The following is a 23,302-nucleotide window of genomic DNA, read 5'->3' as shown; positions in this document are numbered from 1 at the left end:
TTAGGGTCATATCCCTGACAAACAGACCATGTGTTTTAAGGGAGTAAACAACTGAGATTTAGAAATCAGCCAGCTGGTCTACACAGACAAGGAGCTGAAGCTTCTGCTGCCATTAGCCTGTGTTTCTCTGGGGGAGACACGCAAGAGAGGTGTGGAAAATATTGGACAAGTATTAAAGCAAGGCATTTTTACCCCTCTACCCCATGAACCATGTTCTATCACAGTGATTCTGTTGGTCTAGCCTATGGAAAAGAGGTGATGACAAGTGCTACTTTAGGAAGACAGAAGACAGCCAGAGAAAGTCAATGTTACAAAGTAGGTGCTAGCCCATCCCCCTTGGCTTAGGGGTAGTAAAAGAGAAGGAAAAGATGGGACTGAAATAGGGGAGTGAGACAGTCAGACATGAGCATTTAATGGAGGAGAACATAAGGGCTCTGACCTCATTCCCCATTAGGAGTCGAAGAGGAACCCACTGACTAGAATTGGCCACATGAAAGTGTAGACTGGCCCACACTGGGTGAGTGGGTAGAAAGGCACAGACAGGCTGGAACAGGGTTTTGTTTTTCCTCGGAAACCTCCCTCAGGTCCTGTGCGATGTGAATGCTGAGTTGGCAGCCCAGTGCCTGGTCAAGCCAAGCAGACTCAACCCCAGGTTCATTAGGTATACATGTCAGTAACAGACACCAGCAGAAAGCACAAGGATGGGACAGAGCCAACGTAGCTCACCGGGATCCAGCCAGTACATTACCAAAGCAGCACAGGACAGTGGCAAAAGGCATGGGTTATAGACTGGCTACAAGTCCTGGCTCTGCCATTTACAGTGTAGTGTGTGCTAAGTCTTCAATCATGTCCAACTCTTTAATTCCCTATGGACTGCAGCCCGCCAGGCCCCTCTGTCCATGGGATTCTCCAGGCAAGAACACTGGAGTGGGTTGCCATACCCTCCTCCAGGGCATCTTCCCGACCCAGGGATTAAACCTAGGTCTCATTTTGTTTCCTGCATTGGCAGAGGGTTCTTTACTGCTAGTGCCATCTGGGAAACCCTACTGTGCAGTAAAATTACACAAACAACATTGTCTCTCTCTGTCTCAGTTCCTTCAACTATAAAACCAAGATAATGAAAGTATTTACCTTATAACATATATAGTGTTATTGCAAGGATTATATTAAACAGTGCATGTAATCAATTAAAAGCAATGCTGAGATTATAATAGTCATTCACTAAACATGGTTGAGTTACCCAAAAACTAGCATGAAGCCAGAGAGTCCCTTTTCCACACCATTTTGAAGAGATATAAATCCTTCTCCTACTTGAGGAAATTAAAGAGAGCTGAGGAGATACAAGTAAAAGAGAGAATAATTATAACAAGCCACATCGAAAAAGACTATTTAAGCAGTTCGATTGAATTAAGTTTCAAAGTGGAAATATAATTCATATAATTTCTTTTTTATTTTTTCTTGCTACTAGCTGAAAAAATTGGGGGCAGGCTCATGAGCAAGATCAGATTAGCTAATAGGCTAAGAAAAGATCCTCTTTTTTTTTCCTTCATAAATTTTAGTGTGGGTACATATCTGGTCCTGACCCCTAAGCAAATAAATGAGCATTCTCTGGTAGTAATGATTTGTTGACAAAACCCCAAGTGGGTAAAGTCATGTGTAATGATTGTATAATGATAGTCCCAGCATTCTTCTTACTTAATTATATGTATTCCTTAACTTAAAATTTATATTTTACATGTATAAAATTATATATAATAAGGGAGCACAGAGTAAGAAAAGAACTCCCTGAGAAAGTGACACTACGGTTTAGACTTGAAGTTGAGAAGGAATCAGGCTCACTTATATTTGAAAGAAGAGTTTTCAGAGGGAAGGAACAGAAATGCAGAGATTCTATGCCCAGATGAATTGCTATTGTTTTAGGAATGAAGGGAAAGCAGTGTGGCCAGAATGATGGAGACCAAGGCATGTGCCATGGAGGGATACATAGGTCATGGTAAGGAGTCTGAGGTTTATTTGAAAAGAAATGATAAACCACTGGATGTTTTAAGTTAAGGAGTAAGATGATCAGATGCACATTTTTACAAATCACTTCTTTGCATGGAAATCATTTTTTTTCTAAGACATGGCTGGAAGAGAAGTAGACTGATAGTTTAGACAAGGCTGATGGTGGTGGAGATGGAAAAAAGTCAATGGATATGGAATATATTTTAGAAGTAGAGCCAACAGGTTCTGCTGATGCGTTAAATGTGAAGTTGAGAAATTGAGGACAATTTCTTGAGTTTTTGGCTCTAGTCTGGATGAATGAAAGCAAATACTCTTTACTGAGGTCAAGAAGAGCAGTTTGAGGTTGTGGGTACAGGAAAAAACAGACACCAAGAATTCTATTATGGACATATTCAGTTCAAAGGGCTTGGTACATAGCCAAGTGTCAATATCAAATGAGCAAGTACTATGAGAGAGTCTGGAGCTCTGGGTAAAGGTCATGGCTTGGACACATACAGTTAGGTGTCACTGGCCATATAGACCAGCATTTAAAACCAATGGACAAGGAGCAATCATCTAAGTAAAGAATACTTATAAAAGAGAGGAGCAGGCTTAGGATCTATTTATGATGAATCAATATCAAAACCAAAACATAGCAAGTGAACAAAAAACATTTCTCTAGCTTTCTCTTGTAAATGAGCTGGTAAAGTACCTGAAGAATACAAGCTAAACTTGTAACACCAATTTGGTGATGTGTATGATATTGGAAAATTAGAGATACCAAAGGAACATTTCATGCAAAGATGGGCATAATAAATGAAAGAAATGGCATGGACCTAACAGAAACAGAAGATATCAAGAAGAGGTGACAAGAATACACAGAAGAAATATACAAAAAAGATCTTCACAACACAGATAATCATGATGGTGTGATCACTACCTAGAGCCAGACATCCCGGAGTGTGAAGTCAAGTGGGCCTTAGGAAGCATCACTATGAACAAAGCTAGTGGAGGTGATGGAATTAAGATGATGCTGTGAAAGTGCTGTACTCAATACATCAACAAATTTGGAAAACTCAGCAGTGGCCACAAGACTGAAAAAGGTCAGTTTTCATTCCAATCCCAAAGAAAGGCAATGCCAAAGAATGCTCAAACTACGGCATAATTGCACTCATCTCACGCACTAGCAAAGTCAGTTCAGTTCAGTTAAGTCACTCAGCCGTGTCCGACTCTTTGTGACCCCATGGACTGCAGTATGCCAGGTTTGCCTGTCCATCATGAACTCCCAGAGCTTACTCAAACTCATGTCCATTGAGTCAGTGATGCCATCCAACCATCTCATCCTCTGTCATCCCCTTCTCCTCCCTCCTTCAGTCATTCCCAGCATCAGGGTCTTTTCAAATGAGTCAGTTCTTTGCATCAGGTGGCCAAAGTAATGCTCAAAATTCTCCAACCCAGTGTTCAACAGTACGTGAACTGTGAACTTCCAGATGTTCAAGCTGGATTTAGAAAAGGCAGAGGAACCAGAGATCTAATTGCCAAAATTTATTGGATCATTGAAAAAGCAAGAGAATTCCAGAAAAATATCTACTTCTGATTTATTGGCTATGTCAAAGCTTTTGACTGTGTGGATCACAACAAACTGTGGAAAATTCTTAAAAAAGATGGAAATACCAGACCATCTGACCTGCCTCCTGAGAAATCTGTATGCAGGTTAAGAAGCAACAATTAGAATTGGACATAGAACAACAGACTGGTTCCAAATCAGGAAAGGAATACGTCAAGACTGTATATTGTCACCCTGCTAATTTAACTTATATGCAGAGTACATCACGGGAAATGCCAGGCTAGGTGAAGCACAAGCTGGAATCAAGATTGCTGGGAGAAATATCAATAACCTCAGATATGCAGATGACACCAACCTTATGGCAGAAAGCGAAGAACTAAAGAACCTCTTGATGAAAGTGAAAGAGGAAATTGAAAAAGTTGGCTTAAAACTCAACTTTCAGAAAACTAAGATCATGGCATCCAGTCCCATCACTTCATGGCAAATAGATGGGGAAACAATGGAAACAGTGAGAGGCTTTATTTTCTTGGGCTCCAAAATCACTGTAGATGGTGACTGCAATAAAAGACGCTTCCAAGGATGGAAGAAAAGCTATGACCAACCTAGACAGCATATTAACAAGCAGAGTCATTACTTTGCCAACAAAGGTCTGTCTAGTCAAGGTTATGGTTTTTCCAGTAGTCATGTACGGTTGTGAGAGCTGGACAATAAAGAAGGCTGAGCGCCGAAGAATTGATGCTTTTGAACTGTGGTGTTGGAGAAGACTCTTGAGAGTCCCTTGGACTACAACGAAATCCAACTAGTCCATCCTAAAGGAAATCAGTCTTGAATATTCATTGGAAGAACTGATGCTGAAGCTGAAACTCCAATACTTTGGCCACCTGATGTGAAGAACTGACTCATTTGAAAGGACCCTGATGCTGGGAAAGATTGAAGGTGGGAGAAGAAGGGGACAACAGAGGATGAGACGGTTAGATGGCATCATCGACTCCATGGACATGAGTTTGAGTAAGCTCTGGGACTTGGTGATGGACAGGGAAGGCTGGTGTGCTGCAGTCCATGGGGTTGCAAAGAGTCATACATGACTGAGCAACTGAACTGAACTGAACTGATGATATTGGAAGTAGTTGAAGTAAAATGCTTTCTTTAAACTGCAATCATTTCAGTATTGTCCAAAGATGCCTGACTTGAACATATTTACTAATGTTATTTCTTTTGTAATTAAAACAAAATGCTTGAAGAGCGTAAAAAGTAATACTTGTCCAATATAGACAATTTAGAAAACTATACCAAGCCAAAATAATAAAAGAAAAATCATTCATACCCCATATCTCAGAAGCGATCATTTTACAATTCAGGATATGGACTTTTTTGTGTGTAAATATATTTATATAGGATCTTATATATTTTCCTTTTAGCTTTTCACAAACACACACACACACACACATGCACAAAATGATTCATAGAGTCTGTGCTATTAATTTCCATTCTATCCAATGATTATTTTTTTCAACTCCCATGTTTTGATACCACAAATATTGCTAATCTAGATTTAAATTCTATGTACCATCCTCCTCCTGGCTTCCCAGGTGGCTCTCTGGTAAAAAATCTGACTGCCAACAGAAGATGTGAGTTGATCCCTGAGTTGGGAAGTTCCCCTCGAGAAGGAAATGGCAACATACTCCAGTATTCTTGCCTGGGAAATCCCATGGACAGAGGAGACTGGTGGGCTACAGTCCTTGGTGTCACAAAAGTCAGGCATGACTGAATGACTAAACCACAACAACCATCCTCCTCCATCCCTTGTTATCACATCATTTCACTTGGGGATCCCCTAAGAAGTCCAGAATCAAAGAATTAAACTTGAAATTTGTCAGGTGCTACAATCTCCACATTCCAAATATTGGTAAAGGGCACTGTTATATTCCAAACCAAAATTTTTAGGTAATTTCTCATCCTTGACCTGTCTCATCCCGTTGCTATCCATATCTAAATTGTCAGTATGTTCTACAAATTCTGTATTTTCTGTGACTCTCAAACCTGAATTCAACTATCCTCATTACCACCACTTCAGTTCTAGCCTATAGTTCAAGAATATTGTTTTTTTTTTACTGTTATGACAGCCAATTCTTTTCTTATCCTGCTCTAAACCAAACTTTCTCAAAAAAATATGTCTGATTATTACGACTCCATCATTTCAGACTCCACAGTAGATACCCACCGCCAGCTGTGTAAAAGCTGAACTCCATTGTGTGGTACACAAGGAGTACCAAGATGGGGCTGCTGCACTTTGAGTGCCCTGTATTTCCGTATTTGACTCCTTGCATCCTCATCTCAAGTCACAGGAATGCACCTGTGGTTTCCAAAATATGCTGCAGTTTCAAGTTTGCCTACAGTTCCTGATAGAATGCCTGATACCAAATAGGCCTTCAATGCATGCTTATTTAATACAAGAATGTAAGAGAGTTCCCAGAGCCTACAGTATAGATGTGAAACAGCAGACTGTAGAGATGAGAAATTCAAGTGGAAAAGGAGCTGTATCAAAAGGGTTCAGAATAAGGAAGGAATATATGAGATCATAGGGAGACAGTATCCAGGCATTCATATTCTAAGCCACGCTGTCCAATGGTAGATCATTTAAAGCTTTCTGGTAGCCATATTAAAAATAATAAAAAGAATCAGGTAAAAATAATTTTACTAAGATCCATTTAAGCCAATATAGTCACCAAATTTCCATTTCAATGCATGTGGCATGTGCGCTTGCTCAGTCGTATCCAAATCTCTGCGACCCTGTGCACTGTAGCTCACCAGGCTCAGCTGACCGTGGGATTCTCCAGGCAAGAAGACTGCAGTGGATTGCCACGTCCTCCTTCAAGGGATCTTCCCGACCCAGAGATTGAACCTGTGTTTCCTGCATTGCAGGCAGATTCTTTACCACTGCACCACCTGGGAAGCCCTAATCGATATTAAAATGATTAAGATACTGTACATTATTTTTTTTCATACCAACTACTTGGAATCCAGTGTGCATTTTATGCTTAGAGCACATTTAACATTGAGCAGTCATATCTCCGGGGCTCAGTAGTCACATGCGGTTGGCAACTATTGTAGTGGATAGCAGTGGTCTAACATCTATGGAGGAGGAGGGGAAAATCTGCTGTAACACTGTGTTGTTATCACTGGGAGAAGGCAAGGTGCATCCAGAAGTTCAACTTGAAGGATTTAGGAATGTTACGTTTCAGTGCCTATAGGTGGAACTGAAAATGAGTAAGAGGAGTTAGAAATTGAGAGTAAAAAGTTAGGAATAAAATTTAAATCAAAGAGGAATAGTAATAACTATGATGCAGAAACAGAAAGTTCAAAACTAAAAGCTGTGTTACTATGGTGCAGGAAAACGAGACCTAGCTACTTCAGATAGGTGATCAAAAAGCTTCAGTTCAGTTCAGTTGCTCAGTCACCTCTAACTCTGTGCAACCCCATGGACTGCAGCACGTCAGGCTTCCCTGTCCATCACCAACTTCCAGAACTTGCTCAAACTCATGCCCACTGAGTGGGTGATCATAAGGCTTAGGTATTTAGATTTTGCCAAAGGCTGTCTTCTGGTTTAATTTTCTTGGCCTCAGTTGGAAAAAAAAAAGAAAAAGTGACCATTTTAGAAATTCTCATAATTTAATATCTATTTAACAGCACTTTTCATTTGTCATAAGTCAAAATCCAAAGTAGTGGATTCCATTTTTGCCACCTTGAATTATGAGACAGTCAAAAATCTCTGAATTAGTACAGGGTGGCAGCAATCGCTAAGCAGGACTTGATGACAGTACCCAGACTTCCCCTCCAATAAATAGCTGTGAGTTCAGCTGGGGCACAGAGCTGAACCCTGGCACCTTTATTAGATAAGGACACTAATTATAGTGAGGTGGAGCGTTACTCATTTACATATTTCTGAAGAAACAAGAACAACGACGTGTCCAGACTGATAAAAGGTGCGCAGAAACAGGCTGCCTGGTTTTTGTCCACAGAGAGTACACATCTGTCACTAACGATGTGAAGAGACTTGATACACAATCTTTGTAAAGGAATTTCTTGTAGTTAGATTCTCTATTTATAAATAAGTAATAGTCCTTTATTTTGCTGTTTTTTCTGGTGGACTATTTTAACTCCTGGAAGGGTAGTTTACAAAAATTCTTAGAAAAGAAAAAAACAAATGGAGATTACACTGAAAGCACCCAGTTCTTTCAAATATTAAATCAATTGGATCTTTGAACAATGCCTAGTTTTTACCATATCTGTCAGCATTTGATGAATTAACATACAAGAGCCATCAGTAAATATTTCACTTTTAAATAGTATTTCCTTACTCAGTTCTTCCTGGTTATTTACCTAAGTACCTCAAAAGATAAAACATTTATATTGTTATTTAACTTTTTGGTTTTAAACTTCAACAGCATCTAATGAATTTCTTTGATGTACCTTTCAATGAAGAAACTCAGTTTTCTTTACTGATTTTTTTATTCAATTTTTAATAAAACTTGTACATTTTTTAAAAATTTGGCACTGAAAAAGGAGGAGAATTTCATTTTTTATCACAAACAGCAGAAGGCTGATTTATATAGACCATAGAAATTTGACTATAGAACTGGACTTTTGAATCTAGTTATATGAAATCTTTCTAAGGCTGTACTTGTGTTGAGACTTATTTTTGGTTCAAGATTAACCCTCTACTGCTGGAGGAAGGTGTGGCAGTGGCTGGAGGAACAAATCAGGATGTGATTTGTTTGGGGGAGGACTACTGGGCATGTGGATAAAGTAAGTCTATAGCTTTTGCAGAAATATTGGCTTTTGATGTTACAGGCAAAACTGGTTATTTGCTGCAGAATGAGAAAACACTTGCCATGTCTACTTTTGTTTCAGGTTAAATAATTTTAAAATATGTATTTTAAAAGACATAATTGTTCATTGAAACCAGTAATGTTAATTCTAGTTGGAAAAAAAAAAGACCCTCAAGATAATGTTCACTTTGTTTTCTTCTTAGACAAACCCATGATTCTCAATCCTAGATTGGGGCTTCTTCCTTAAGTTTTAAACAAGTGTTTTGTTGTTGCTGTTGTTCAGTCGCTAAGCTGTGTCTGACTCTTTGTGACCTCATGGACTGCAGGTATAATTCATAACAGTTCAAGGCAAGATCTTTAAGTTTCTGATGGATCTCTGTGCCAGTGTTCACCCTCCAATGGCATTCAGCTCACTGGGAATCAGTCTTCAGTAGGAAGAGTTAGTCAAACTTCTCCAGGCTTCAGGGAGAGGACTTTCTCATAAAACAAAATAAAACAAAACCCTTGAGATAACCCCCCTTTAAAGTCTGCTTCCACCACTTTGAACCTATAAACCTACTATAACCCAGCTGCTAATGATCTTAGACAACCATATATATTTATTTTATTTAGAGAACTATTTCCCATGCTTCTTCCAAGTTATTTTGTAGAAATATCTTCCATACAACCAGGAAGAATTTGGCAAGAGTGCATTGTCAAAGTCAATCCATGGTAATGGAGAATGGAGTTCTGTTAATTTATACTTGCCTAGGTTTTACTTCTACCTAAAGAAAAAAATATATATGTTATTGCTTTTAAAGGTTTTATTGTATGGAATTTATTTGTTTCTTTGTTTTGTTTTGTTGTTTTAAAGACAAAACTATAGAGGAAATTTCTGAAGGGTTAGTAATATTCTGGGTGTATTTAAGACAGCTAGTTACTACATTTGGTTAGTCACTCAGATACTGAAAAATAAAAAGTACACATCCAATATGTAATAAGACTATAAGGATAATAAGTAATAATAAAGGAAAAATTTTAATTAATTGATAGCATTTAAATCAGTTATAGTTGGGGTACATTTTTAATAAAGCTATGTTTAAAAAAAGAGGGGAGTTATTGCCAAGGCCAAAAGAAAATATTACAGTCAGATTGATGTTCAGTTAATAGCACAAGTAACTTTAACATACTCTGATGTAAGCTTCACTGTCAGGTTGTTAAAAAAAAAAAGAAATGATTCAGTCTCCATTTATAGGCCAGTCCGTGGCTTGTAGCAATCTATAAGGATGAGAGAGAAAAAAGCAGGATTAACATGTCACTCTCCCATGCTACGGAACCATGGGACCTGCAAATCCCAAGAAAGAGGGAAACTCTTGCAAGGTCACTTGGGATTAGGCATGCAAACTAATGGCCTTACTCATTGTTCCAAGGGGTCCTGTGATTGGGCTTGAAGCCAGCACACTGCAGCCAACAAAGTCTCTCAATTAGGTACAGTCTCCATGCCAAGTTTCTCAGCAAGAGCATGTGAAAGGGCTCCTTTTGACTTTTGATCAAATCCATTTAAAATCTTTGCCATGGGACTCTGAAAATCACCATTTAAAAATATGTCTGGAATGCCTCATACCTGGGAACTAGTATTAGGTACATATACTTATCATAGAGATTATTACTGATGAGTTCAGGAAGCTCTCAAGTAGATGGATTCAAAACAAAACACTGCTGTGGGCCATGATGACAAGAGGAAATCCATTCGCATTTGCCAGCAGTGCTAGCATATCAGCTTTTTAGGGTGGAGGCCTTGTCTTACACCTCTTTGCAGGTGCAGAGCCCCGCAGGTAGCAGACACCTCGTGAATGTTTTTCTGCCTGGATCGGTGAACAAAACAGATTTGTTTACTGAGCTAGCAAAACAATCATCAAACAAATAGGCGGTTTCCCATTTGGAAGACCCTTCTCTACTCTGTTTTCCCAGTTACCCATGGTGAGACCTGAAATATTTGTCCTTTTAGAAGAGAAGAAGAGCTTTTTACACTGGGAAATCCAAACCAATGGCAGGGTGCCTACTTTGTGGAGGTTGCCTAATCCCTCCTGCTTTGGAATGCTCATTTGTGTTGGGATGTGAAGTCTCCTGCCTTGGCAGGGATCTCAGAACTACAGAGAAGGCTTTCACTTCAGCACCCTTTCTTTTCAAGTATTAAAAAAAAAGTAACAAGGTTTGACTGACATGTTGCACTGAATACTTTGTTTTCAGATTTTACTTGCCTTTTCTAATACATTTTTTGGTGACTTTCCAGGCAAAAATGTTGGCGTGGGTCACCATTTCCTTCTCCAGAGGAATCTTCCCAACCCAGGGATCAAACTCACATCTTCTGCATGGGCAGGTGGGTTCTTTACCACTGAGCCACCTGGGAATCAGCTGTGATAATAAAACAATGACTCACAACCCATGAGAAGGATCCACACATATTCCCTTCAAGAGCGATGCTCCCATGATTTCAACTAAGATTAGGTGGACATGGTAAGTGGAGACACTGAACTCAAAGCAAAAGAGTAAAAACAGACTGTGGCACATTCTGTGGCCTGCGCACAGGATTATCTGCCTATCCTGCTAAGCTTCACTCCATGGAGCAAAACATCTCCAAAGAAATGAACTGTTTTTTTCCTGATTAAAAAAAAAAAAGAAGGCTGTTTTTTTTTCATCTCATAAATGCAAGAATTCATGAGATATTGAACACTTAAATCTCAACCATGAAGGCTTTGAGAAGGTAAACTGTAAAAATGTACTTTTACAAATTTAAACAATATTTGAAAACTTAATTGCCTATAGCCTTCAAAAAGATAAAAATCTGTGACTGTGACATGGGCTAGATATCAGATGAATGGGGTAGTAGAGAATGTGGGGGAAGTGGTTAAGTTTGTGTGTGTTTCAAAGTTGTTCAAATTCTTGAAGACACACACACTCAGAGTCAGATGCCTCGAGTGAAATGTATCGAGTGAAATGTATCAGTCAACATACGTCTCCTTTGGGCCATTATTTCTAACCTCTGAATTCTACCCTGATGTTTTGTTTAGTTTTTCTAGGTTAGAGGGATTTTTCCAAGTGAGAGTCAAGCGTGGATCTGCTCCCTGTCATGTGAAATTTTTAAGAAGGTGTGATTTCAAAAGTTCTAAAGATTCAGCCCCATGGAGGTTAATTCCATCTAATCCCTTTCTAATTTACCAAAAACTCCGTCCACTACTACCTACTACCTTGACCCAATATGGACTTAGTTCAGTTTAGGTGCTCAGTCCTGTCCAACTGTTTGTGACCCCACAGACTGCAGCACTCCAGGCTTCCCTGTCCATCACCAACTCCCAGAGCTTCCTCAAACGCATGTCCATTGCATCAGTGATGCCATCGAACCATCTCATCCTCTGTCGTCCCCTTCTCCTCCCGCCTTCAATCTTTCCCAGCATCAGGGTCTTTTCCAAGGAGTCAGTTCTTCGCATCAGGTGGCCAAAGGATTGGAGTTTCAGATTCAGCACAATCCTTCCAATGAACGTTCAGGACTGATTTCGTTCGGATTGACTAGTTGGATCTCCTTGCAGTCCGAGGGCATCTCAAGAGTCTTCTCCAACACCACAGTTCAAAAGCAGCAATTCTTCGGCGCTTAGCCTTCTTTATAGTCCAGCTCTCACATCCATACATGACAACTGGAAAAATCATAGCCTTGACTAGACGGACCTTTGTCAGCCAAGTAATGTCTCTTTTTTTTAATATGCTGTCTAGGTTGGTCATAGCTTTTCTTCCAAGGAGTAAGTGTCTTTTAATTTCATGGCTGCAGTCACCATCTGCAGTGATTTTGGAGCCCAAGAAAATAAAGTCTCTCACTGTTATATGGACTTACATGTGACCCTTACTCAGTGCTCTTCTCCTTGAGCTCCCCCTAGAGGTGAGAGTCTGCCACTAACAACCACTGTGGCCACTCAAACTGTCTTCTGAGAAAAGATGGGATAAACACACTGGAAGAGGATTGGCACTGGGATGATTGCTAAGAACGTAACAATCAAACGGAAAATAAGAGAAATGTTTATGTGAATTTATTCCTAATTCCCTCTGCACCAAATAAATATTTAGAGCATATACTATACGCAAAGAATTGTCATAGATGTTCTGGAAAATAGTGAAATCACCAATAACATATTTCCTTCCTCTCGGAAAACTAAACGCATATAAAAAAGCGACATTCTGACAAGGTATAAAACTGCTGGAAACCAAAAAAAAAAAAAAAAAGGCAACATTCTTTCTCCTTTCCTGACATTTTTCACTAATTTTTCTCCTAGTAACTTCTTAAGTAATGGTGTTCTTCAGAACTCTCTTCAAATTCTCTTCTTTTCTTGCTTTACATTCCTTTATTTATATACTCCCATTCATTATTTTGGTTCTAATAACCACCTGTTTCCTCAAGAGTTTCATCTTTATATCTCTGCTCGGAACTTCTCTTTGAGTGACAGGTTCATACTTTCTTTAACTTTTCTGCTGAAATTCTCCATAAGAAAGTTTCAAAGTCACTTCAAACCAACATACCCAAGTTGATAACTCAAGGTCATAAGTATTTAATGAGAAATAAGCATTGTCAGTGATAAGCACTGTGAATCTAGAAGGTGACTTTGGGCTGAGATTGTATGGAGAAGACTTATAGCAGAGCTAAATTTGGGGAGGACTTTGAACCAGAGATTGTCTGTGGGCAACAGAGTGAATGAAATCAGAAGCATATCTATCACGACTTCTTCAACAGAGACTTTTTCTGTCATCCCAATACTTTTTTAATGTCCAAGGTCAGCTTTGGCCTCTACTACAATTCAGTTTTTTAAAAAAGAGAGAGAGAGAGGAAAAAAAAAACTTGCCTCACAGTAATCTTTCTCTATCTGCTTTTCCTCCTTTCCACTTGGAAAAATGGAAAATGGAGACCTTATAAACAAAGATGAATCAAGCCACATTCCCCTCACAACAGAAATATACATATTTTCTCAAACATAGTTGGATTTCTCTACCCCTGAAAAACAGAAAAGGCAATGCTGAAGTCCAGTTGAGAGTTGGCTCTTGAATACCAGGCATTTTCTTTATTCCTTCTGGAGCCACTTGAGATTGTGGATCTGACCCTGCCTGTGTCCCAGCCAAGGAGCTGACTGTAGCCTCTGACGCTCACAGCACTGCCCTCCAAATCTTGAGAAAGGCATAAAAGGACTGCCTTCTTTTCTGTTCCCTCCCTTGCAGTGGTGCTTTCAGCGTAAGTAACTCTCAGCCCAAATTGGACTTTTTGTAATCCCATGAAAGCAAGTTCTTTTGATGCTTACTTCAAAATAAAATAATTTTTTTCCTTCTTTTTGTCTTATGCAATGTTGCTATTTAGAAGGAACATGGGGAGGCTTATCTGTTCCTGAGTAATCACACTGATTGTTTTTCCTGTTTTACCTTTAAGTTCATTGATTGTTTCCTTGATCATATCCAGTATATACATGGGTACAATATACTTTCCTTTTTTTTTTTTCTCCTCTGTTCACATCATCAAACTGTTCTTGGGCACTCTCTACTTTTTCCATTAGAGCTTTTTAATGTATTAACCACAGTTATTTTTAATTTCTTGACTGATAATTCCAAGTTTATGCCACATCTGAGTGTCATTCTGAGTCTTGTCTCTTCAAACTATTTTTTTCTTGCCTTTTTGCATGCATTTTTGTAGTTTAGTTTTGAAAGCTATGATATAGTGTATATTAAGAATTGAAGTAAATAGGCTTTTATGTGAAGTTTTATGTTCATCTGCTAGGAGCTGGATTGGGATGTGTTGTTTGTTTTGGCTGTAGGCTTCAACTTCCTCTAGTGCCCTTGATTTTGTCTTTCATTCATTTTGGGCTTCCATAAGAACTCTTCCTTGAGTAGAAGCACCTTTCAGTCTTTTAACCAATAATCCATTGTTATTACTCTAGATCCTTGTTGGTTTGGTGGTAAGATATGGGAAGGGAAAACATTCTCTAATCCTATGAACAAATCTGTCTTATAGTAGGTTTGAGTTCTTGGGCTGTGACCTTCATGGGCAGTTTTTTGGTTTTTTTTTCCTCCTCTGAACATAGAGCTTTATTATAGAAAACACAGTGGATTTCTGCACCTTTTGCAAATTGAAGCTTTTCCCTCCCCCTGCCAAAGCCATAAGGGGATTTTCTTGGTTTTTCCACAAAAAGAACCTGGTAGGATTTCTGGAAGCAGAACCCATGAATGAGTGGGTGGTCCCCCTAAGCCAGTGCCCTTAAGGAATTTCTCACTCACATGCTAGCCCACACAGTCTCCAGTAATTCACAAAATTACAGTTTGTGTTCCTACTAGTTTATAGTTGTAGAGGCTTCCACCCCAGTAAATATATCTCAGCTATGACTCCGGATTCTTCTGTCTTGCTAGAATTGGGGAGTGTAGGTTTGCCTTGTGACTTTAGTTCTCTGACAGGTCCAAGGAAAGTCACGGATTTTCGGTTTGTTTACTTTTTTCTTGTATGGACAGATGGGACATCTTCCAAACCTGAAACATGTCACAGCCAAAAGCAGAGGGTCTCTCTTCTTCTTCATCCTTTACAATCATTAATCAAAGATCCCCAATTTTATCTTCTATCTCTAAATCCATCTTTCCTTTTTATCCCCACTGCTACTGCTTCCATGGTGTTTGTCTCCAAATTAGATCATTTCAGAAACTTTGTAAATGATCCCAGTGTCCTTAAATCCCTTCAGATGGTATAAACATACATCTAGTTTTCCAGAAAGGATCCCAGTTTATGCTGATTTTCTGAGTGGAAGGATTACAGTGCTCCTTTTTCAGTTTCAAAGTGTGCCCGTTTGGCAACCATGATGTGGTCACTTGTGATTCACTCAGGATTGTGAATCAGTCTTGCCCTGAATCCACCTCTGCCCTAAAATAATCTTTCTAAAGTTTAACTATGATCATGTCCCTCTTCTGTATAAAATTCTTCAAGTCTATATCTTTAGATATAGACTGTATCTAAAGGGTAAACATTTAATGCCTTATTAGACAAGGGCATCCAAGATCCTCCATGACTTGACTCCTGCCTTTTCTGGATAGTTCTTGTCATGCCTTTCTCAACCCCTTGAATTTGACAACCTAGTGAAATAGAGCTATTTGGTATTCTTTGAGCATAGCATGTTGCTTTAAACACTGCTACCTTTGCTCTGAAACCATCCAAGGCCCATTCTGCCTCCCTACCTACCATTCCCAAATTATTATAAATTATGGTTAATTAATCATCAGTCATTCATAGTTACATTTTATTATAACCATTGTTTTGCAGACACTGTCACACATATACAAACACTACATTATAAACCCATGTTACACACGCTAGATAGAACCCCTCAGGAGCAGAAACTACATCCTAATCATTTGAATTCTTTATGTCAGTAATGTAGGTGGTACTCAACAGTCATTCTGTTGAGCTCCATTAGGAGACAGGAGTGCTGTAAGTGTTCCAGTTAGTAGCAAGGGTACAGTCAAATTATAGTCAGCTTTATAGAACAGAGTCGAAAGAGATAGACAAAAGCTATGGATGGAAGTAAATATAAATTTGGGCTGAATATGAGGTCATAATCTCATTTCTCTGTCTCTGCCTTTCTAAGCTCCCTATACCTGGACTCAGTGGTTCCTTACCTTAGAAACAAACTCACAGGCCTTCTTTCCCTTGATGCCTGCAACAGGCTTTGAAATAAGACATTTCTGGACTCAAGTCCTCCTTTTTCATTAATGATTTATGTAGTCTTCAGTAATTTGGGTGTCAAGATTTCATTCCTCAGAAACCTGAGAAGATTAAGATGGATTATCAGATTAGTTTGAGGAAAGTGAGAGAGCTGGTGGCTAGAAATTCTAAAAATAGGATATATTCAGGTACAACCAGCTATCAGAATTTCCCATGAAAATTCTGTGCTATGATCTATAGAGCTCGTTTTGTTAAGAACCTTTCAGTTGCTACTTTATTGATTCAATCTATATGGAGGGAAAATTTATTTCAGCCATAACTGATTTTCCAAGTAATTAATCAATCATCTGCTTTCTTCTACCTACCCCAGATAGAGTATTCTAGAAGCAGATGCTGAGATGGAGCTCAGAGTGAAAGCTGTTACCCATGAGGGAAAGGCAGGGGGAGAAGTGAAACCATGAGACAGGTTCTGCAAAACCTTGAAGAACCCAGAGTTGACTATGAAGTCTTTCTGAAGATTAGTCACAATAGTCAGGCTTTGTATGCGACCTTGCTCTGTCACTAACGTGGACTGAGAGCCATAAGGGCATGACCCCAGGTGAGGCAGGTCTCCAGAGCTGAGGCAGACTCTGAAGAAGCTGACAACTTTGGACCATCTGCTGACCACGCTCCCTGTAACTGGGTATTTTGTCATTCCCTGACGAGAAACCTAAGAGGTACATCTCCGTGTCTACCTCACCATCTTTGGCTCTGCTTTCTTTCCTATATACTGGCTTCACTCAGAAGCTTTCTCAGAGGTATGGTGAAAGTGTTCACCAAAGCTTCAGACTTACATTTTACCAGCTGGGCAGCTTTAGAGAAAGAATTTCTTTTACAAAAGTTCTAGTTAATATCCTGAGATTGAATGTTATGAGTTTGGCTTGGGGTCAGGAACTCACTTCCAGCCCCAGGGGCTGTGAGCCACAACTATACCAACAGACAGGAGAGCAAGAGTGAGGAGATTCCCTAAAGGTACATGGTGGTACTGTTACCAAACTAACGGTGACAGGGAGTGGGAAAATGATGCCTTCTACCCTTCTGCAGGCCCGGATACTCATGCATCCTGAGCCTTTCTAGAGTGATCTGGAGGTCCCCAAGGAATCATGGAACACATTCAGTTATAGGTAGAGGGTCTCAGAGAGCACTGTTAACTTTCATAGAAACTTTCATTATTTTGAAAGACATGACCTTGAATTCTCTTTAAATAAGAGAATTTATAATGTTATAATGTAAAATTATTACAGATTCCCCTCTCCTTTTCTACCAATTGTACCAGTTTTCTGAAGTACCACTTGCTTTCCTTTTGTTTATGATAGAGTGGAGAATAACTGTGGGATTCTGCAAAATACTGAATGGGAAACCAGCGCAAGAACATAACAACAAAGAGCCTTTCATGCCACAAGGAAGAGTACTTCTGTTGGCATGGAGAACCTCTACCACTGGGACTGTGAAACTGAGAATCTGTGAAAAGAAAGGGATTTCTATATTCAGGAAAACCGGATACTTTTAAAGTGGTGTCAGTTTAGTGTGTGTGTGTGTGTGTACATACGTGTACATGTGTATGTGTGTATAGACACACAATTTGTCTCTATATATACAAATCTTTTGCTTAAAATCTCTTCAGTTAGGTTTATGAAAGTTTTCTTTCTTTAGAGTGCTGAATTTATTGCTCTTAAATAGAATAAACCAGGGCTTATACTCAGGAGGCACATGTCAATACAGGCACACTACTTATTAAGTATTGAAATATTTTTCCACGAGTTGGGAAATAGTATAATAATACATGTGATAAGTACTAAAATTAGTTAATGAATTTCAGCACATGTGGTTTTTCCTCAGAAACCACACACTGCTTTGATTCCAAGATTTTTGAAAAACTGTTTAGGTGTGGGCGCTAAGGCCCAGAACTGGAAGGCCTGCTGAAGAGATCCTATTATTTGTTTCAGGTGTTGAGGGATTTCTTTGGGGTTCAAATGTCCTTGGCTGGGAGAAGGGAGATCACACATCACATTATGGAGGAACTTGGCGACAGCTAAAGAATCTGGGAGAATCCTGGGGCACAGAGAGCACAAATGAGGCTTAAACCACTCAGGTAGCATCAGGACAATTGCTTTACTGGAAAGCTTTTCCCTGAAGGGACTGACCTGACTGACCACTCCTGAACCATGTGTAAAGGTTTATGAGGAGGAGATCTTCTTGTGATTCTTTTCAAAGATCAAAGAAAGTGAGATGCAAGAAGGGACTGTGGGAACCTCCTCTCTGTCTCCTTCCCACGGCCTCTGGCCAGTTCTCCCCATAGAGGAACCTCAAGATTCCCGGGCCCTCCCATCTCTGCCGCTGTCTGGTCCTGCACCTCTTCCAGGCACTGGCACTGGTTGAGCCTGGTAGCAATTACCCTTGTTTCTCTTTCCCTCTTCTTTCCCTTTCTTCATTTGTTCTGCTTATTAGCTAGGCTTCAACCAGTCGTTTCCATCCCAGCACCAGTTATTCCCTGACTGGACATCAAAGAGGCAACCATCTTGCTCTTTTTTCATGGAACAAAGCAGACAAACCGTGCACATGCTTAGCTCAGGTAACTAGAATTGGCTGATAACCACTTCCCTTGACCCCTCTTCCTACCCCACTTTTGTTTTAATAAGATTTATTATTATTTAGGATAATAAGGAGAAGGCAATGGCAACCCACTCCAGTACTCTTCCCTGGAAAATCCCATGGATGGAGGGGCCTGGTGGGCTGCAGTCCATGGGGTCGCTAGGAGTCGGACACGACTGAGCAACTTCACTTTCACTTTTCACTTTCATGCATTGGAGAAGGAAATGGCAACCCACTCCAGTGTTCTTGCCTGGAGAATCCCAGGGACGGCGGAGCCTGGTGGGCTGCCGTCTATGGGGTTGCACAGAGTCGGACATGACTGAAGCGACTTAGCAGCAGCAGCAGCAGGATGATAAGGCCTACAGGTAAGGAGACAATGGATGCTGGAAAAATAATTTATTATACAGGCAGGTTCCAAGTGGGAGAATATACAGCATGCCACTGAGGGCCACAGGGGAGCTGCGGGAAGTCAGGAGTCAGAGGGGAAAAACCTGTGGGCAAGGGCCTTTCTCATGTTTTCCGTGAGAAGAAATAGGTGAGGCAGGGAAGACAGGTTTGGGATTGACTAAGCTGAATCATTCCGGGACTTTGGAGCACTGGGGCTGTCCCCAGCTGTCTCACATCTGGCCCTGCAGTGACTAGGGCTACTGGATGATGGCCAGGAGTGTGAAAGTCTGATGTGGGAGGTGGAGAGAGGTGTGGACGCTGAATTGGTTGGTTTGTTTTGAAAAGAGTGGCCCTGGGAGGATGATTCCTCCTGACGGGGAGGAAAGCAAAGGAGGCCAAAGTAAGGTGACTCAGCAAAATTATCAGGTTGTTTGGATCAGGTGTCTCTAGTACAAGCACGTAGGGCAGATTTTAAACCATCAAGTTTACAGAAACTAGAAATGTGATAGACACATTCTCTCTTTCTCTTATCTTTTTTTTTTCTCTTCCTCTGGCTTTCCAACCTCTATCAATAAGGTTATGACAAAGGGCCACTGTCTTTTGCTATTGGATGGTTGTTGGAAAGAGATTCACTTTAATGGAGAAGTCTTTGTAAGAACTTTATATGAAAATCTCGGCTAAGAAAGGGGAATCATTTAACTCTATCACCAAAAATCACACCACTGATTTTAAAACCATTAGAATGACTTGACGAATGAATTTTATTATGTATTTGAATATTTGGTAAGCAAGATATACAAAGTATAGAGAATACAATTGGCTCTTGAACAGTACAGTTTTGGATTATGTGGGTCCACTTAAATGTACATTTTTTCAATGGTATATTCCATAGTACTACAAGATCCATGGTTGATTGAATCTGGGAACATGGAATAATGAGGAAGCATGAATGCAGAGGAACCAAGGATACAGAAGGCCTACTATAAGTTATATGTGGACTTTTGAAGTTGGCACCCCTAACTCCTGTGGTGTTTCAAAGGTCAACTGTGTTTATTTGGAGACCTTACAGCCTTGATCTATATATTAAAATATAAACTTCTGTATTGTATATTTTATAATACAAATATATTCATATATCAGATATTAAAATTGTTTATAAATTTAAATGACTAAGCAGTTTTTACATATTGTATTCTTGTTTCCTCCAACTTTCTAAAATGTGATTTTCTTTCAAGGTCTGTTTAAAGCATTGTCTTCTTTTTGCAAACTTGGTCATGATCATGACATGTATCTCTTCTGTCTGTCATTGCCTGCCCCCTGTTGTTGTCTTTCTAATTTTGTGGTGGTAAGATCACTAAAATTCTCCCCCTCCGTTCCTAAAGCAGTCGTACTTTTCTAGGGATGGGTCCATATCAGAATCACTGCAAAGTCTCCTCTGAAGTGTTTGTTCCTAATCCAGACCCTCACCCAGCTGCACACACACAAAATATCTCTGTCTAGCAGATATCTGAATCTAATGAGAAATTTTTCTGGAAGTGTATCAGAATCACTTGGGGCAACACTGACCTAAAGCAGAAAAAAACTAGGAACCGCCTGTCCTTACCCGCTCTTCTAAACTGGGGACCTTGGCACTGAGCAATATTCCTTGACAGACTGACCTTGGTCATGGTGTTCTAGCATTGCTAACATTCACTAATACAATCAAGGTCACTGCTGGTACTTGCCACTGGGCTTCTACAATCTTCTCCAAGTCAAAACTGTTACTGAATATTTCCGGTAGCAAAGCTCCTGTGGCTGGGTTTTCAGGTCTCATCATCTCTCTCCCCTTCAACACCCCATTCCCAACCCTTCTCCTCCATGCTACATGCCCAGTTTGATCAAATTCACGTCCATTGAGTCAGTGATGCCATCTAGCCATCTCATCCTCTGCTGCTCTCTTTTCCTTTTGCCTTCAACTTCTCCTAGCATCAGTCTTTTCCAATGAGTTGACTCTTCGTATCAGGTGGCCAAAGAATGGTTTTTATGTCTAGACAATATAGATGGAGATGTGTTAGGCATCCCAGCTACATTTGTTCTCCTCATAGAGTTTATATCAAATACACTGGCTTTTTTTGGGTAGCTATTTGGATTTAGGGCATCTCTCCCCCCACCCACCCGCTGCATTATATTTGGAGGAGCTGTACCCTTTCTATCTATCCTTCCACTCGGGCTTTGAATTCTTTCTGCTTTCTGCTCCTCAGAACTCTCACACATAATTATTTAATAAGTGTCTACTTCCCACACTGGATTGTGATTTCTAGGAGATCAGTGATCTTATTCTATTTTTTATACCCATTGCATCCGATGCCTGGCTGACTGCCTGGCACATAGTAAGTGCTCAATAAATATTGAGTAAACAAATGAAGAAACTAAGGCCATTGAAAGTATGAGACTGTGTAGTGTAAACTCCATCTTAGAATCTACCACAATATTACTCATAACACAACTGAGTGACTTTCACTTTCGCTTTCATTATGTTACTCAGACTCTCAAAATATATTGAATGATGAATGAAGATGCTTGGAGGGATAAATAACTCCATGTCATGTCTGAATTCATGGACTTCAGCCCTAAGATTCGTGTTCAGTTTTAGAGGAAAGTACTCTGCATAAAGGTTTAGATCTAAATATAAGAAACCTTGTGTGTGCATCTTCAGTCATGTCTGACTCTCTGTGACCACATGGACTGCAGCCAATCAGACTCTGTCCATGGAATTTTCTAGGCAAGAATACTGGAGTGGATTGCCCTTGCCTCCTCCAGAGGATCTTCCCAACTCAGGAATGGAACCCAATTCCCCTCTGTCTCCTGGATTGATAGATTAATTCTTTACCACTGTGCCACTTGGGAAGCCCGTATGAGAAGATATATCCCTGAGTAAAAGTTAAGACAAGTCCTCATCGTGTATGGCACTTCTGAGCTCATTTTGATGGTTAGTACCCACACTCCTTTTAAAAAATATGTTTAGATAATATTCTCCTTTTCATGTTGGCAACAAAGCAGAATCAGAGTCACCAAAGGACTCAACACAGTTCTTAACCATGGTCCAAGCCAACAGAAGGCTCATTCTGAGTGCATTTTTGGGTTAGTCCACATCTCCTTCATTTATTATGGAATGTCACTGGTATTTCCTGCTTCCACAAAGAAACTCAAACCCCAATTGATGCATCAGTGACTCAAAAGGACACGGCTGTTTTCTCTCTCTTCATCTGTAGAACAAAGAATCTTCTCCTCTCCACACAAAAAAATCCCAAATAAGACCAGGGGGACTAACAACTTCAGCCCCAATTCTGTTTGTTTTGCAACAGTGCTGTCCAGCGGAAATTTAATACCCATCATAAATGTGAGCCACAGAAGTAATTTAAAATTTTCTAGTATTTAAATTTAAAAGTAAGGTGCAAATAATTTTAGTAATGTATTTTATTTTACTTAACATACCAAAAATATATCATTTTAACATGTAATAAATAGGAAAATTTATTAATGAGATATTTTACATTCTTTTTCCTACTTTGAAATATGGTGTGTCCTTTACAATTACCGTATGTGTCAGTTCAGACTAGCCATATTTTAAGAGCTTAAAGCCATGTGTGGCTGATGGTGACATGCTGGTTGATATAGTTCTAGAATGTGCTTTTGTGCCATAGTTTTCCACACAGCCAGAAGAGACATCCCATTCATTTTCACTGCAGCCACTGGCATCCAAGTGAGGAAAAGTTACCTGTTGAAACCTCTGAAAAGTTTTAAGTAGATTCAGTAAATAAGACCTGTCATAATGCTTCAGGGGTCAGCAGGTCCTGCTCACCACAATTGGAGTTGATAGTTTAAGTGCAGCTTTGCTCCAGCATCGCCCAACTGAAGCCATTCTTGTGCAAGCCAGCATTCTGTCCCTGTCCAGGCTGCAGCCCTGCCTGGGAACAGGGAGGATTCTTTCTCCTTTGGTGTTAAGCACAGCCAAGGATGATCAAGCCAGAACTGACCCAGTGTCTCAGTGCCACAGGCATTTGCAGATGCGCTCACATTTTTAACTCTGAAGATCATGTAGAATCCTTCTGGGCCAAGTACTTATGCAATTTATGTGTGTGTGTGCTCAGTCCCTCAGTCGCCTCAGATGCTTTGTGACCCCGTGGACTGTGGCCCTCCAGGGTCCTCTGTCCA

The sequence above is a fragment of the Bos indicus x Bos taurus genome, chromosome 9, assembly GCF_003369695.1.
Source record: "Bos indicus x Bos taurus breed Angus x Brahman F1 hybrid chromosome 9, Bos_hybrid_MaternalHap_v2.0, whole genome shotgun sequence".
Taxonomy (NCBI): domain Eukaryota; kingdom Metazoa; phylum Chordata; class Mammalia; order Artiodactyla; family Bovidae; genus Bos; species Bos indicus x Bos taurus.
This window is presented reverse-complemented; position numbering follows the sequence as displayed.